Source organism: Podarcis cretensis, assembly GCF_951804945.1.
Source record: "Podarcis cretensis genome assembly, chromosome: 15".
Taxonomy (NCBI): domain Eukaryota; kingdom Metazoa; phylum Chordata; class Lepidosauria; order Squamata; family Lacertidae; genus Podarcis; species Podarcis cretensis.
The window spans coordinates 4,920,761-4,935,274 of record NC_137185.1 but is presented as its reverse complement, the minus strand read 5'-3'; the positions used below and the strand labels follow the sequence as shown (position 1 = coordinate 4,935,274).

At 42.6% G+C, this 14,514-nt stretch overlaps 1 protein-coding gene across 1 annotated transcript in view; it reads right to left on the bottom strand.

Annotated features, from left to right (window-relative positions):
- Positions 1-14,514, bottom strand: part of MED13 (mediator complex subunit 13) — a 109,897-nt gene that overhangs the window by 82,281 nt on the left and 13,102 nt on the right. The gene's annotated exons all lie outside the window — the stretch shown is intronic.

Here is a 14,514-nt window from a genome sequence, read left to right as displayed (position 1 = left end):
AACAAAGCTCTCTTCACATATTCATTCACACAAGGTAGGTAGGAGCGGGGTGTGTGTGTGTGGAAAATTAACTTTTAGAATCTACCCAGATCAGAACACAGGCAGTTGAAACATTAGCCCACATTTAATTAAGGAACATTACATGAAGAACAAGAAGCCATTTCATACATTTATTATTAATTATTTATTATTATCATCATCATCATCATCATCCCATCCATCTGGCTGGGTTTCCCCAGCCACTCTGGGCATCTTACAAGAGTTCTATCCTAACACCCCTTAATAAATATGCAAACTATTTTACATATGTTTTTATTATCCTGCTCATCTAATTCCTTCTTTCTTTCCATCCTTTCAACCACTCTCTTCTTCAGTGATAATTTCCAACACTCACTTCCTCACATTCTACTCCACTCCCCTATTGACTATCATTCTATTCCATTCACTCTTCTGCCACGATGACCAAGAAATACAATTGGGGGACAGAGTTTGACAGCACATCCTTGCCATAACACTTCCAATAATGCCTGTTTGGCTTTCTTTCATAGGAATGAGTGGTTGCTATACACTCTTATGAGTAAAAGTACAGTGGTACCTCAGGTTAAGTACTTAATTCATTCCGGAGGTCCGTACTTAACCTGAAACTGTTCTTAACCTGAAGCACCACTTTAGCTAATAGGGCCTCCTGCTCCCGCCGCGCTGCTGGAGCACAATTTCTCTTCTCATCCTGAAGCAAAGTTCTTAAACTGAAGCACTATTTCTGGGTTAGCGGAGTCTGTAACCTGAAGCGTATGTAACCTGAAGCGTATGTAACCTGAGGTACTACTGTACTGCCCTTGGGAATAGTTTTGAGGTGAGGTCACAACCTAACACACCCTGACTTGATCCTCACTGAACTGACTGCACTGCTGCAGCAGCAATTGTGCTCCCCCCACCCACTCCAATAGTCCATATGATATGCAAGCTTCTTCCACTCCCAATAATTTACAGTAATAAAGAAGATGACTAGACAGAATGTGGTTCTGACCCAGTTAAGCCTACAAGTCTGTATCCAGAAACACATAAATGTCAGCCTTGGGAGGGAAACTACTGCACTGGGGAACAGTGGTGAGGAGAGGTCACAACCTGACCCACCTCAACACCAAGCAACTCAGGAATTGCAGGAATTATAGAGAATTGTGGGGCATGACACACAAGCATGGTGAACCTTTGCTACAGCCAGAAATACAAATGAGATAGGCATCAAAACACTAGAGGTTTGAGAGTTGTCGTCAGTCATTACTGTCCAGTTCATTCCAATATACCTACACAAACTCAGCTTTCACCAAGAGTAGACAATGACATCAGCTGAAGTCTCTGTAATGTTTCCACATGTCCACTCAAACAACAGGGAAGAAGTGTCTGTCCTAAGGTTTCCAGGAGTACAGGTGCCCACATCAAGATCTACGTTTAGGAGCAAATGGCATGGACTTTCTAGAATCTCTAGACAGAAGCAAAACTTGCATTTCCCCAGAACACATAATGCCAATTTTGAATCCATCTGATGTATTCCCCAGACAAAAAAAAAAAGTTTAACCTGACAGAAACTTTCACAATGTGTTTTTATCATGCACATCAGATATTGTTTCCATGTTAACAGACTTCTTTCAGTCAGATTGCAGCACTACAGTTAAATGCCTTGTTCCTTTTCCCAGGCAGGAGTATGTACCACATAACCACTTTAAAAAGGTGGCTGGCTGCCATCTGAAGAATTTTGAGCCCAGTGTCTATTACATGAATTTACCAGCACCAACTTTAGAAGGCGGATGTCTGGCTGAAAAGGCAAACGATAAGTCAATCAAGATTTCTTTCTACCCATTTTATTGCCTCCAGGTTGAATAATAAAGGTCACTAAAGACAGTGCTTGTTTAATCAGTTTCCAAGCTCTCACCTCAAAAAAGGGTCTTGCACTTCTTTGGGAAAAGATACTGAAGCTTCAAATTTTTCTATCCATGTTGATCAACACTTAGATGTACTAAGGAGTGGGTTGAACTTGGCAACACTGATAAGTACTACCAGAATCCAATAATGAAGCCTGTCAGATTTATATGGGGTGGAGCTGTGGGTTAAACCACAGAGCCTAGGACTTGCTGATCAGAAGGTCAGCGGTTTGAATCCCCGCGATGGAGTGAGCTCCCATTGCTCGGTCCCTGCTCCTGCCAACCTAGCAGTTCGAAAGCACGTCAAATTGCAAGTAGATAAATAGGTACTGCTCTGGCGGGAAAGTAAACAGCGTTTCCGTGTGCTGTTCTGGTTCACCAGAAGTGGCTTAGTCATGCTGGCCACATGACCCGGAAGCTGTACGCCGGCTCCCTCGGCCAATAAAGCGAGATGAGCGCCGCAACCCCAGAGTCGGTCACGACTGGACCTAATGGTCAGGGGTCCCTTTACCTTTACCTAAGCTCACATGAGGTTATTAAGAGAGCACAGGATCATCATACGAACACCTAAACACACACTCACACAAAATGTCAGCCAGTTTTCGAAAGGCTTCTTCAGAATAAAATCCTGATTCGTCACTCAGTCCCATGCAGGGTTGTATGCCCTAATTCAGAAGGTGCACAGAAAATAATACAGGGAGGCAGCTCCTGGGGATCACTGATGGAGGAGGTATACTGCCTTCAAGCCTTACTAATGAGAATCTGTTCACCACTACAAAGAGACAAGATGTTGGACTAGATAGGCTAGAGGTGGGGCACCTCAGGCCCAGGAACCAAATGCAGCCCTCCAGGTCTTTCTTGCTCTCCGGATTCTTCCTCGACCATGCCTCCTTCCCAGCCCACACCCCTCAGCAGCCATGCTCTGCAACTTCTTTGAGTGCTTTTGCTTGACTGGAATGTGTTTTTAAATTATGATAATGCCTCTTTCTTGCCTGGATGGAAAATGAAGCAGAATATGGGTGTGGCTGGAATGTAGCCTACAGTACAAAGGAAAGAGTCATATCCATTGCTCCACCCACTTTTGCCTCTGGTCCTGCCAACTACTGCTATGTGGCCCTCGGGCTGAAAAAGGGTTCCCATCCCTGACACATAACTATCGGTCTGACCCAACAGAGCTCTTCTTGCGCAAGATTCTGCTTTCATATAATTTTCAATGCAGGTTGTACAGCCCAGTCACCTGCCAGCATAGTCCATTTTTATAATAGGGCTACTCCTGACTTGTCTCTGTTCTGACTCACGTTTTAAATATGTTCAGGAAGTGACCACAAAGAGCTAAAGTGGTGTGCCTCTGCAACATCATTAAGGCTCAAATAATAAAGGCATGCAAACCAACAGATACTGTGTCCTAAGATTTCTGCAGCTACAGTGGTTCCATTTGATTATGGGGCAGTACTATAAACCAGACAACAAACAAACAAAACCATGAACTCACAAAGCCCAATTATAATACAGGCTTAACTTTCCAAGGATGAAAGAGATGTACAATATGGGCAGGATCCCTGGAGATGTTCCTCCTGTCTTAGCTGTTTGTTTTCCATTGATACTTAAGACACCTGTTTTGTCTTCTTCCTTCAAGAACAGCTGCAAACGATTCAAAGATCCACAATCTTTGATACCTCCCTCTCCATGGAGGCGCAGATTGCAGCTATAACAAAGGTGGCATTTTTCCATCTCTGCCAAGCTAAGCAGTTGGCTCCTTACCTCTCTTGCCCTGACCTGGCCACTGTGATCCACGTGACGGTCACCTCCAGACTGGATTACTGTAACTCGCTCTTCGTGGGGCTGCCCTTGAGACTGACCCAGAAACTCCAGCGGGTGCAGAATGCTGCAGCGAGACTCCTTACGGGGTCCTCGCTGCGAGATCACATTCACCCGGTGCTATACCAGCTGCACTGGCTCCCGGTGGAGTACAGGATTAGGTTTAAGGTGCTGGTTTTAACCTTTAAAGCCCTATACGGCCTAGGACCCTCGTACCTACGGGACCGCCTCTCCTGGTATGCCCCTCAGAGAAACTTACGGTCTTCAAATAAAAACATCTTGAAGGTCCCAGGCCACAGAGAAGTTAGGCTGGCCTCAACTATAGCCAGGGCTTTTTCGGCTGTGGCTCCGATCTGGTGGAACACTCTGTCACAAGAGACTAGGGCCATGCAGGACTTGACATCTTTCCACAGGGCCTGCAAGACAGCTGTTCCACCAGGCCTTTGGTCAGGGCGCAGCCTGACCCCCTCCTTTGGCAATCTTTACAGAACTTTAGTTTATGGTTGCCATCAATTTTGAATTTGATTAATTTTTATAATGTTTTTAGAATGTTGCACTATTAGTGTTGTTAGCCACCCTGAGCCGGCTTCGGCTGGGGAGGGCGGGATATAAATAAATTTTATTATTATTATTATTAACAATGCCTTAAAACTTATCATAGTAGACCTCTAAAACAACCTCAGCCATAGGGCATCAAGAGGCAATTTGACCATTTAGCATTCAGGGTCAAAGACCCTTGTGCGGATTCTCCATAGCTCCAAATGTGAGGACAAATACCCCAGTGATGCAAAACACCAAACAGCACACAGATGCTGAGTTCTGCAGCAGGCCAAAGAAGAAGAGAACTACACTAATACTGCCTATTCTGGAGCTCAACCTCTCCACCTCCCCCCCTCTCTCTCACACACACACACAAGTCATCTGGCATCTTCAGAGTCAGAGTCAACAGAGATAACAAATAATGTATGGCTTCTGTGCCAAACAAGAGATTTGTTGTCAAGGGAGACTTTGCATTCAAGTAAAAGGTAAAATCACATATTCACTTCTTACACACAGCCAGACTTCTCACTGCATGGAGAGATAAAGCAGAACTAGCAGCCCCCCCCAAAAAAAAAAAATCCATAAAAGGAATGCATGAGATTAACAGCAAAATTTGTAACGATCCAAAACACAAGTTGGATTAAGGGATCAATTCTACGTAAACATATTTAGCAGAAAGTAAATTGCATTGAACTCAGCAGGAGATGCTTCCTATTTAGAATTCATGTTTAGAATGTGGACTTGAGCAATTCAAGTGGACTTACTAGGCAAGACACTCCCTGGTGATAATTGCAACCTACCAAGCAGGGACATCACAGGGATAAACATGATTGTGACACCACAAGTTTAAAATGTGTCAACCTGAAATCATGAAAGCATATCCTGGAGTACTAAATCATTAATCCAGTTGCTGTCTTTGACCACCATTCACCCTAAAAAGGGTTCAGTTAGTCTTCAAGAGAAAGGCGTCCTTCATGAGAAAGCAGTGCAGTCAGCCCTACATAAGCTCTTTATTTGCCCTAACTAGCTGTCCATAGGAACATGCTTTTCAGCAAACCACTGCACAACTATAATTATCTGGAGGACACAAGCAAAACTTGATGCTTTCTGTGGGGGTCTATTCAGCCCCTGATGAGTACACAGCTCTCCATAATAACGGAGAGCAACATACACAAAGGGAACACAAACTCCTCGCCATTAAAGAATCAGGAGACAGATTCAAAACGTAACTACAAGATAATGATCAGATGGAAGAAGTACCCATCTTGCAAAATAAAAAAAGAGAATTACTTCACCTTCAAGGCACAGAATAGATCTAATGAGATTAAGTTGAAATGAACCTTCAGAAGCACCTCCAGGAATGATTTAATACACCATTAGTTGGGAAGAGGGGGTGTCACATGTTTGAAAAAATTGTGCCAAGTTCCCTTGTGGTGCACACATGTGTATATGAGAACATAGCTTTGCAAAACTCATGTTTTCTGGAAAGAGATTAGAACATTTAATATATGTTTTCTGGACAAGCGATTGCAGAGGTTTTAGGTATGTTCCAGAAGACTTTTTCTCCACTCCCTAATCCAGAAGAATGAAACACATACACACATACCTGTTCTTAGAAGTTACAGCATTTATTTATTATTGTCCAGACTGGTTGTCAGGACATGCTATAAAATAGTATTTAACAGAGTACCTTGAGATTCTGGATAAAGACAAGGGTTGCTAAATGGAAATCAAGTGACAACTTGTTCATAATCATATTTTTTTCAATAGGTGGCAGAATATTGAATTCCTGTTGCCAAGAGATTATTTTTTTTCCTAATTAAAAAAAAAGGAGTCAGTACTATTGATACTGTTACAAATTCTTTAGTGTTTAACACTATTTAAAACAAACTGACATAGGATCATGTTTTTCAATGAACACACTCTTTTTGACGATTGTATCACATCAAGCACAACACAGCAAGACAAGGAATACTGCCCATTTGCCCAAACAACAGAAACCTATTTCCTTCCCTAAAAACCCACTGAAAATGAGAGCAGTGGGAGGACTTAACGTGCTTGCCCTTGGTGATGTCTACACACAGACAATCTCTTCCTCGGGATCTCAATTGCCTGTAATCACACAGGGGAGAAAAAATTCTAAAGATGTCAAAGTAGCAACAGCTCAGAGCTCCACATGGGCACATACACGTGAAAGCCCACTAACACATACAAGGGGGATTGTACCCCTTAAAAGCTTACATCTCATGAAAAAACCAAGCCACACAAAAATTTGCTACAAAACTAGAGTTCAATACTGCTCTTGTGTGTTTTTGCATGTGCACACACTCACACACTATCAAGAACAGTCCAATAAGGAGAAATTCACACAAGCATTTTTATTTTCTGAGCTCACCCTTTCAGACCACTTTTGGAAACGCAGCAAGCCACATTGACATGGCATACTTTTTTAAACTGTTAACATGCTACAATCCCATTCAATTCAGATATATTTGCAAAGGATTCTAGACACTTGGTGGGCCAATAAGCTGTGACAGTGGCAAGGAACCTACTACTTGATAAATACCTGAACAGTCCACAGTTATTGCAATCCAGCTCTGCAAGGATAACAAGAAGACTGACCTAGTCTGTGCAGCATGAGAGGCCTTGAAGAAGCATATGCAGAAGTTCTGGGTGTCAAGCTCAACTGGTTGGAACCACTCAACTAGCAAGAATGGCATGGCGTGCTGACTTCATTCAAGGTACTGTACTTTTCCGTGTATAAGACTAGGGTTTTTTTACTTTAAAATAAGGTTAAAAATCTGGGGGCCTCTTATACACGAATAGTGCATATGCCCATTTTCTAAATTTGGGGTCCCCAAAAGTAGGGGGCATCTTATACACATACATGGTATGTGGAGGGCTCCCATGAATATGGCATATTGCTTTGTGCTTACCTTGGGTAGTAGGGCCATCAACATTACACAGCTGCCCAAAACTGTACTGGGCAAGCAGAAGGAACTGCTCGCCTTCAGTGGTGCTTTGACAATGAGCCGAGGCAGTGCCATGGTGGCACAGAGTGGGGCTCCTCACAACACTTCCACACAAGGGAGTCAGAGCTTTGGGCAAAAGCCAATTCCACTGCAGATAGGATTAGTTACCTCTGCATTCAAATTTGGGGTTTCTTTTTTTTGGGGGGGGGTGAAGAATACGGTTGTAGGATCAGTCCACATAACCTGTAGCCACAAGCCCATCCTTTCTCCAAGTGTTACTCAGGAGTTGGCTTGGGCAGCTCATCTTGTCAACATCAACCACTTCATCCTGCCTTCTTTACACTAACATTCAGAAGTTTCAATGGAATAAAGATGTGGCCTATTTTATACCCAGCTCTATCTCCATCTCCTCTCTCTGCTGGGTTACAGGTGCAGGCACAAATTCTGTTATGATGTGTCTGCAGCAACTTCTAGTCAAAATATGGCAGGCAACAGTTCCTGGAAATCAGATCCCAAAGAAATATACAGGGGTGGGTGGAAGTAAATAGGAAGCCTTAAATGCAGCTCCTTTAAGCTGCAAAAAAGAATAGAGAACTATATACCCAAGATTCTTAGCTTACATAGACAGGTGCAACAAGAGAGAAGCACACATTTTTCTCCCATTTCACTTATCCCCCAACCAGATCTTGCTGATATCTTTGCTGGGCTGGCAACAACCAATCAAGTAACTGGGACCAAGATCACTGCATCAGGAAGAGCTCAGTTCCTTAGTGGGGTTGATTGACAGTGCTACAACTTGCCAGTCAACATTTTTAGCTACAACCCAGGAAGGCTCAAACCATTCTCCTCAGCTTAGGGAAGGCTTATGGCAGTTGGACAAGCTCTTAAGTAAATAGAAGCCCCTGGTACTCCATCATAAACTAGTGTCTAAAAGAAAGGGGCCAACAGAGCTCAGAATAAGAGACAACATGTTTTGCATCAAGAGTTACTGGCAAAGAGCCCAGCAGGCAATAGCCTGCCAGATCCCTTCATGCAACTCAGTTCCATGTGGATCTCATGACACAGTGATTGACATATTGGTTGTCCAAACACTGGCTAAGGTTGTAGCATGATAAATAGAGAATATTCCTGATCTTGGGAGGGTTTTGCTTAAATAAATAATGAATATAAGCCTGTTCCTGGCTTCTCTTTGACATGTATTTGTGTGACCAAGAAACTGAATGCAGTCTCATCCCTTAATGAATCCATCTGAGAGAAATACAAGGAAAAGCTGGAATGAAGCTGAAGGGTAAGAAACTTACCTGCTATGCCAGACCTTGGGCTTATAAGGCAAAAGTTCGTCTTCTACTTTTTCCTCATAAGAGTATTTTGCTAATATATTCACCCTAATGAGAAAAACTTGAGAATGCCATTATGAGGCAGGCAAAACCTGCCCACCGAACCTCACTCTCTTGAGTAATGTAGCCTATACCAATATGAGGCTGATGAGGAAATGCAGTTTGTGTGTGTGTGTGTGTGTGTGTGCGCGCACACACACACACACACACACACAGCTGTTCCAAGAGACCATTCAAGGGTTCTTCCTTCTACCGGCATCTATCATAATGTCAGACAGATATTTTACTAATATTCCAGTAAAATGGGAAGGCAGAAAAGAGATGAAAACATTTTATTACCAAATGTAATATTGTCCATTGTTTTGTTTAGCAGCAGCAGGTACAGTACCAAGCACAAGCAAAGAACATTTGATAAAGGAGAGAGTGAAATGTGTGTTTAAAAAGGAGCCTCTTGATGTTTATTACTGCCCACATACAGAGACACACTTCTAGTATGCTAATACCTGCTTCAGTATTCCAGACATTCTGCAGCCAACGATCTGATTTTTCTGCTGAATGTGAAGAAAACTGATTCTACAGGAGAATTTGCAGCAGTAAAACGTACTGTATAGAGGTTGTTGTTTTTTTTAAAAAATGCTGTAAACTCTTAATAGGGAAGAGGAGCGAGGTAGCATTTCTCCTGCCTTCCTATTATGGCTCCTGCAAATACTCAACGTATGTAACTCTGAGAAATAACAGACATAAAGCTTATTATAATAACCAAGGAGAATTACATAAAGATCTCACTTCAAATGCTCCAACAGCATCCCACAGTACTCAAATTGCTGCAAGGACTGTTGAGTGCTTTCTTCACTAGATCATAGAGAGGGGAAATGTGGTAACTTACAGGGTGTACAGTATCAATACTGCAGTTCAGTGGATGATTTATGGATAAAAGGTTTAATACTCAATTCTCCACTCAAAAGGACCTCAGGTAACAAAAATAGAACAATGTCAGCCTGACATTCCTGAAAAATTGCTGCCTGTCAGAGTAGGTCATCCTATCCTAGGCAGACCACATGGTTTCATGTGATCGAACTGGACTGACAGGAAAGGTTTAAAAAGTTAGGGCTAGGAAAATCCCAGATGTCTTAAAATTTTGATGCCGAAAACCCTGGTGCCCAATTTCCCACACAGCCCTCCAGCCCTGTGCATAGTTAGCATTACCTGACATATAGGCACACATACTGTATCTCCCCCCCCCCCTATAAACCACACACCATAACCTAACCAGATTATGGGCTCACTTGTTTTTATTTTTTGCTTTTTTGCAATCTCCTTCTCATTATTCTTTACACCATGTATACTGTAATTTACTTAGGAGTTAAAGCAGTGGCATTCAAACTTTCCAACTTGATTGAACCCATTCCACAATGACCTGTTGGCCCAGAAGTTCCATGTTTTAAAAACAGAGCCGGTCCCAATATGAGACAGAGTGAGACAACTGCCTCAGATAGTAGGTACTTGGAAGGTGGGGGCAGTAGTGAGAGCTCCACAGCTGCTCTTCCTGAGTACCCTAGCCTTATATGGAGAATGAAGCTACAAATGCCATGTGGTCTGACTCCTGCACCACCAAAGCTAACCTGCTGCTCTGAGTTGCAGTGGATGAAACCATCCCACTGACAGTATTGTCATTCATCTTCCATGCTTTGAATTTTCTTCACCTTAGGCAGCAAATGTCCTGGGCAGGCTCTGAATTTTTAAAAATGCGGTAACATATGTATCTGTATGGTGTGCAGTCAGTGCTTCATGAATTCAGGGTATATACCTAGAATGTACTTACCATTTGCTTGTGGCTGCCAAAGCAGGGGAAAGTTGCAGTGGTGGTTTTGTTATTTGGGTGAAGATAAAGGGAATATGATTGAAAATTACTATAAATGCTACAAGCCACTTGCTTGTAGCAGCACCTTGCCAAGCATTACAAGAAAAATTACAAAACTAGAGTAGCTGATCAAAAACAAAAAACTCTGCTTAACAAGCTCAAGTCAAATATTGAGCTCCAAACTTATTACTTCATAGAAGATGGCATCAAACAAGGAAATGTTTCCAAGAAATATGACAATTTCTTTCCTTCAATTTTCTTTAACATCAGAAAAAGCATAAAAACCATAGCTGTATGATTAACCTAGAAAGGAGTAATAAACAAATAAATGTACGGGGGTGGGAGGGAAATTATGCCATTTCCAACAGACTTCCAAACATAGTCCAAGTGTTTTGAGCAACAGCAAACACACACATTAAAAGATGGCAAAGTCCAAACTGCACTTTGTACTCTAACTTCCACATCCTACAACAGCACACGGAGTTATCTCTGAAGAGATTTAAACCTATCAGCTTCTCCAAACTTACACAGCTGGAAACTCTCATTTGATAACAAATCAAGAATGAGATATAAATCCAGGTTCTTATTTCATCACTTTTATTGTTTATGAACTGGAACCTTCCCTTTTTGGAAGGGTGGATTGATAAACTGTTCCAGCATAATGGCTATGCAGTTGCCATTATGTATAACACAAACCTGGTATACATATAAAAGTTGCTCCATTTCCAAACCACCATTGGGAAATAAAGAACAACTCAGAAGCTTGAGCGCTCCATCTCCCTACATTATTGTATCCCTCCCCCACTAAAAAAACCCCTGCTTTTGTTTCCATTGGCTGCACATCTGCACTGCCATTCTCACAGACCATTGCTAGCTCAAAACTATACTTTGCAAAGTGAATTCAATCTAGCCATAACAGCAAACTACAGTTTACAATTAACCAGGCTAAGAACACACACCAGTGCAGACACTGACTACTTTAAAAAACAAAAGGCAAAGTTGAACTTGTGAGAGAACACAAAGAGAGAAGTAGCATACAAGCTTGGAAGGTGCTTCCAATCTCTTAAACATGGCTGAAATAGAGCAAAGGCTGTGACATGATGCAGACACTAAGTGCATCAGTTAAAAACCATGTCCTAAGAGTGTGTAGTATAAGTTCTTTCCTTTCATTAAAGACACATTAATTTAAAGACATGTACCACCTGAGGTAATGTGATTAGCTTACTGAGGTAGCAAAATTAGTTTACCTTGGGGAAGGGGGGAGTGTTAAGATTTCTGAAGCCTAGAAACTGAAAGACACTTTTGATTAGAGAAATGATAGAAGAATGCCATTTGTTTATTGTGGAAAATGGTAATTATTAACCAAGCCACATGATGTAGGAAAATCTGTGTAACCATGAGTCTTGAGCCAAAAAGTCTATTTGGAAATAATTAACATTAATATTTTTACTGTATGTGAAGAGGAGGGGTGTGTGGACAATGGTTCCTTAAACCATCTCCTTGCTGAATATTCAGATGTAACTCCCACCCTAAGAATGAGCCTATACACAAAATATTATTCCAGGAAGGAACCTGTTCTGCGATCCTGACACTACAGCAGCTACCACTTACTTTCCAAAGGCAGTTTTGAAAGTGTTAAATGCAAAGCTGTTGGAAAGCGACCAAGTTAAAGTTATGGCAGTGAAAACAGACATTAAGAGTGCTTCAGTTTCATGACGGAGAGGATCAAGCCTCACTTCTTAAGCTCCAGCATTGCACTGACCCTATTCTTGCCATGAACAGCAAAAAGCAGTGTGCATTCAACCTCATCTAGCCTCAGGATTTGTGCACAGTTAAATTTTCTTTTTTTTAAAAAAAGTGATCTAGAAAATTAAATTGCACATAAAAAACCAAGGGATCTCAGGACAAGTTCCTGGGGAGAAAATATATCCATTACACTTTACTGGACTTGTCTCATCCCTTGAGCCTTTTGGATACGGCAAGCAATGTGTCTAACTTACCATATAGCCATCAAAAGCAAGTTTGCGGGGTGGGGGCAGAAATCGTGCCTCACTCTGCTCCCAAAAGACACACAGGCTCAAGCTTTGGGGGCTTCCCATAGGAACATAATTCCAAAAGAAGCGGCCAAAAGGGGCACATGCCAGCCAGTGCAGTCTTAAGTATGTTTACTCAGAAGCAGGGTTTGAAATTAGCAGGGTGCCAGGTGCATTTTGTGCCTAAAGATTATCCATTTGTGAGCACCTCAAGAAGTTGGGTTCCATTTTTCTACCTGGCTGACACTCAAGGATTACTGAAATGTATGTGCTTTGAAGCCTCAAAGTATATGTTAAGAATAGACTATATGTTAAGAAGTTTAACAATAAAGGGTTGAGTGCTTTGAAAACTGAAGTATGGTACCAATATTATTATTGTAAACACCAAATGAAACATGTATTAACAATTTCTGCTAAAAATACGATATTAACAATGTGTCATTTATGTGAATTGTGTATTAGTTCATTCTTATTAATAAATAAAAAGTGTTGCTGACACCCCCCACCCAAAAGGTGACTAGATATTCTGTTTTGATGCTCACAACCCAGGGGTCCCAGGAGCCATTTGGCTCCACCTTTTCTATCTCAGTTTCTAACACTGCTCAGAAGCAAGCACCCATTGAAATAAAAAAAAGAGTTGTAAAGGGGTTCCAGCCTAACATGCGTTTTTGTCTAGCAAATTATACATGAGCAGAGTAAAATCTTTACAGAATATTTTGTCAGCCAAAGCCTCCATTTACATACACACATGTAACACTGTTCACATGTACCAGTACTTAGGGAAGAGGCTCGAGGAAACGTGCACACACACACACACACACACACACACACCCCTTATTAAGCCATCTTGCATTGGCAACAAGATTATCAAGCCCGAAGTCCATGTTTGCCATCTTGCACCCATTCACCGCCCCCTTCTGTGGAGATATGAACCACGGACAAGTTATTGCTGGCACAGCAAAGGCCTGGAAGGTGCTGTTGATTAAACCTTTCCAGCTTTTACGCATATCAAGTACCAAGATAAAAACCGCAAATGAAGAAACACACTGAGGGGTTGCGCAAAAGGCACTGAGGCAATTGCTTTGAAAAGGAACCATTCCGATGAACAGAACATGTCTCCACATGTATCCAAAAGGTTGCCAAAGAACACGATACCATTAACTTTTTGTTTTTTTCTAAACAGATTCAAGAGGCTGAGAAATAAGGCTTCACACTCCCAGCTGAGCAGCCCTGATCTTTCTCCTGCTAGCAGGAAAAGGATTTGGGCTCCCTCCGCTAGGGTGTGGGAGGCTTTGTGCTGCCCGGCTGAGAGGGCCATGCCAGCAAAGGGAGCCCTGGCGAAAGAACCTGTCAGGCTCTGTTTGCAGGGATCCCTCCGTCTTTGCCAGCAAGGGGTTGGGGGAGCAAGTAACCTCTTTCTTCTAGGAAAAGGAGGCTGTTTCCTCGCCCCTCACCCCTTGACAGGGAAAGTGAAGGATCCCTGTGATTGCAGCTGTCAGTCTCCATTCTCAGGGATCCCTCCATCTCCACTGGTGGTGGTGGGGAGACAAGCAAGCAACATCTTTCTCCAAGGAAAAGGAGGCCACTTGCCCACCCCTTCTACCTTGCCAGAGAAGGGAGCCATGCAAACGGAGCCTGTCACACTTTGTCACAGGGCTCCCTCCGTCTGAGCAGCAGGCTGGGGCCTGCTGCACTGGCCACAACCTGTGAGGTGCTGGGGTGAAAGCACCTCAGTTCCTACGCAGTGAGAGCTGAAGCAGTCTCACCCAGGGCCTCGCAGGCTGGGGCCAATGCAGCTCTTTGTATATCGCCAAACTGCCATGTCTGGCTGGTGATATACTGCGATGCTCAAAACCTAGTATCACCCAGCCCTAATCTGTATATTGTGATATTTAGCTGATGATATAACACAACGCAGGTAACAAGATATCGCCCAACCCTAATAAGCAGCATAGGCTTCCACTTCTCCCTGTCCTTCATCACTTGCTATTCCACCCATTGAAAGAATGCCTAAACCATGGGTAGGCAAACTAA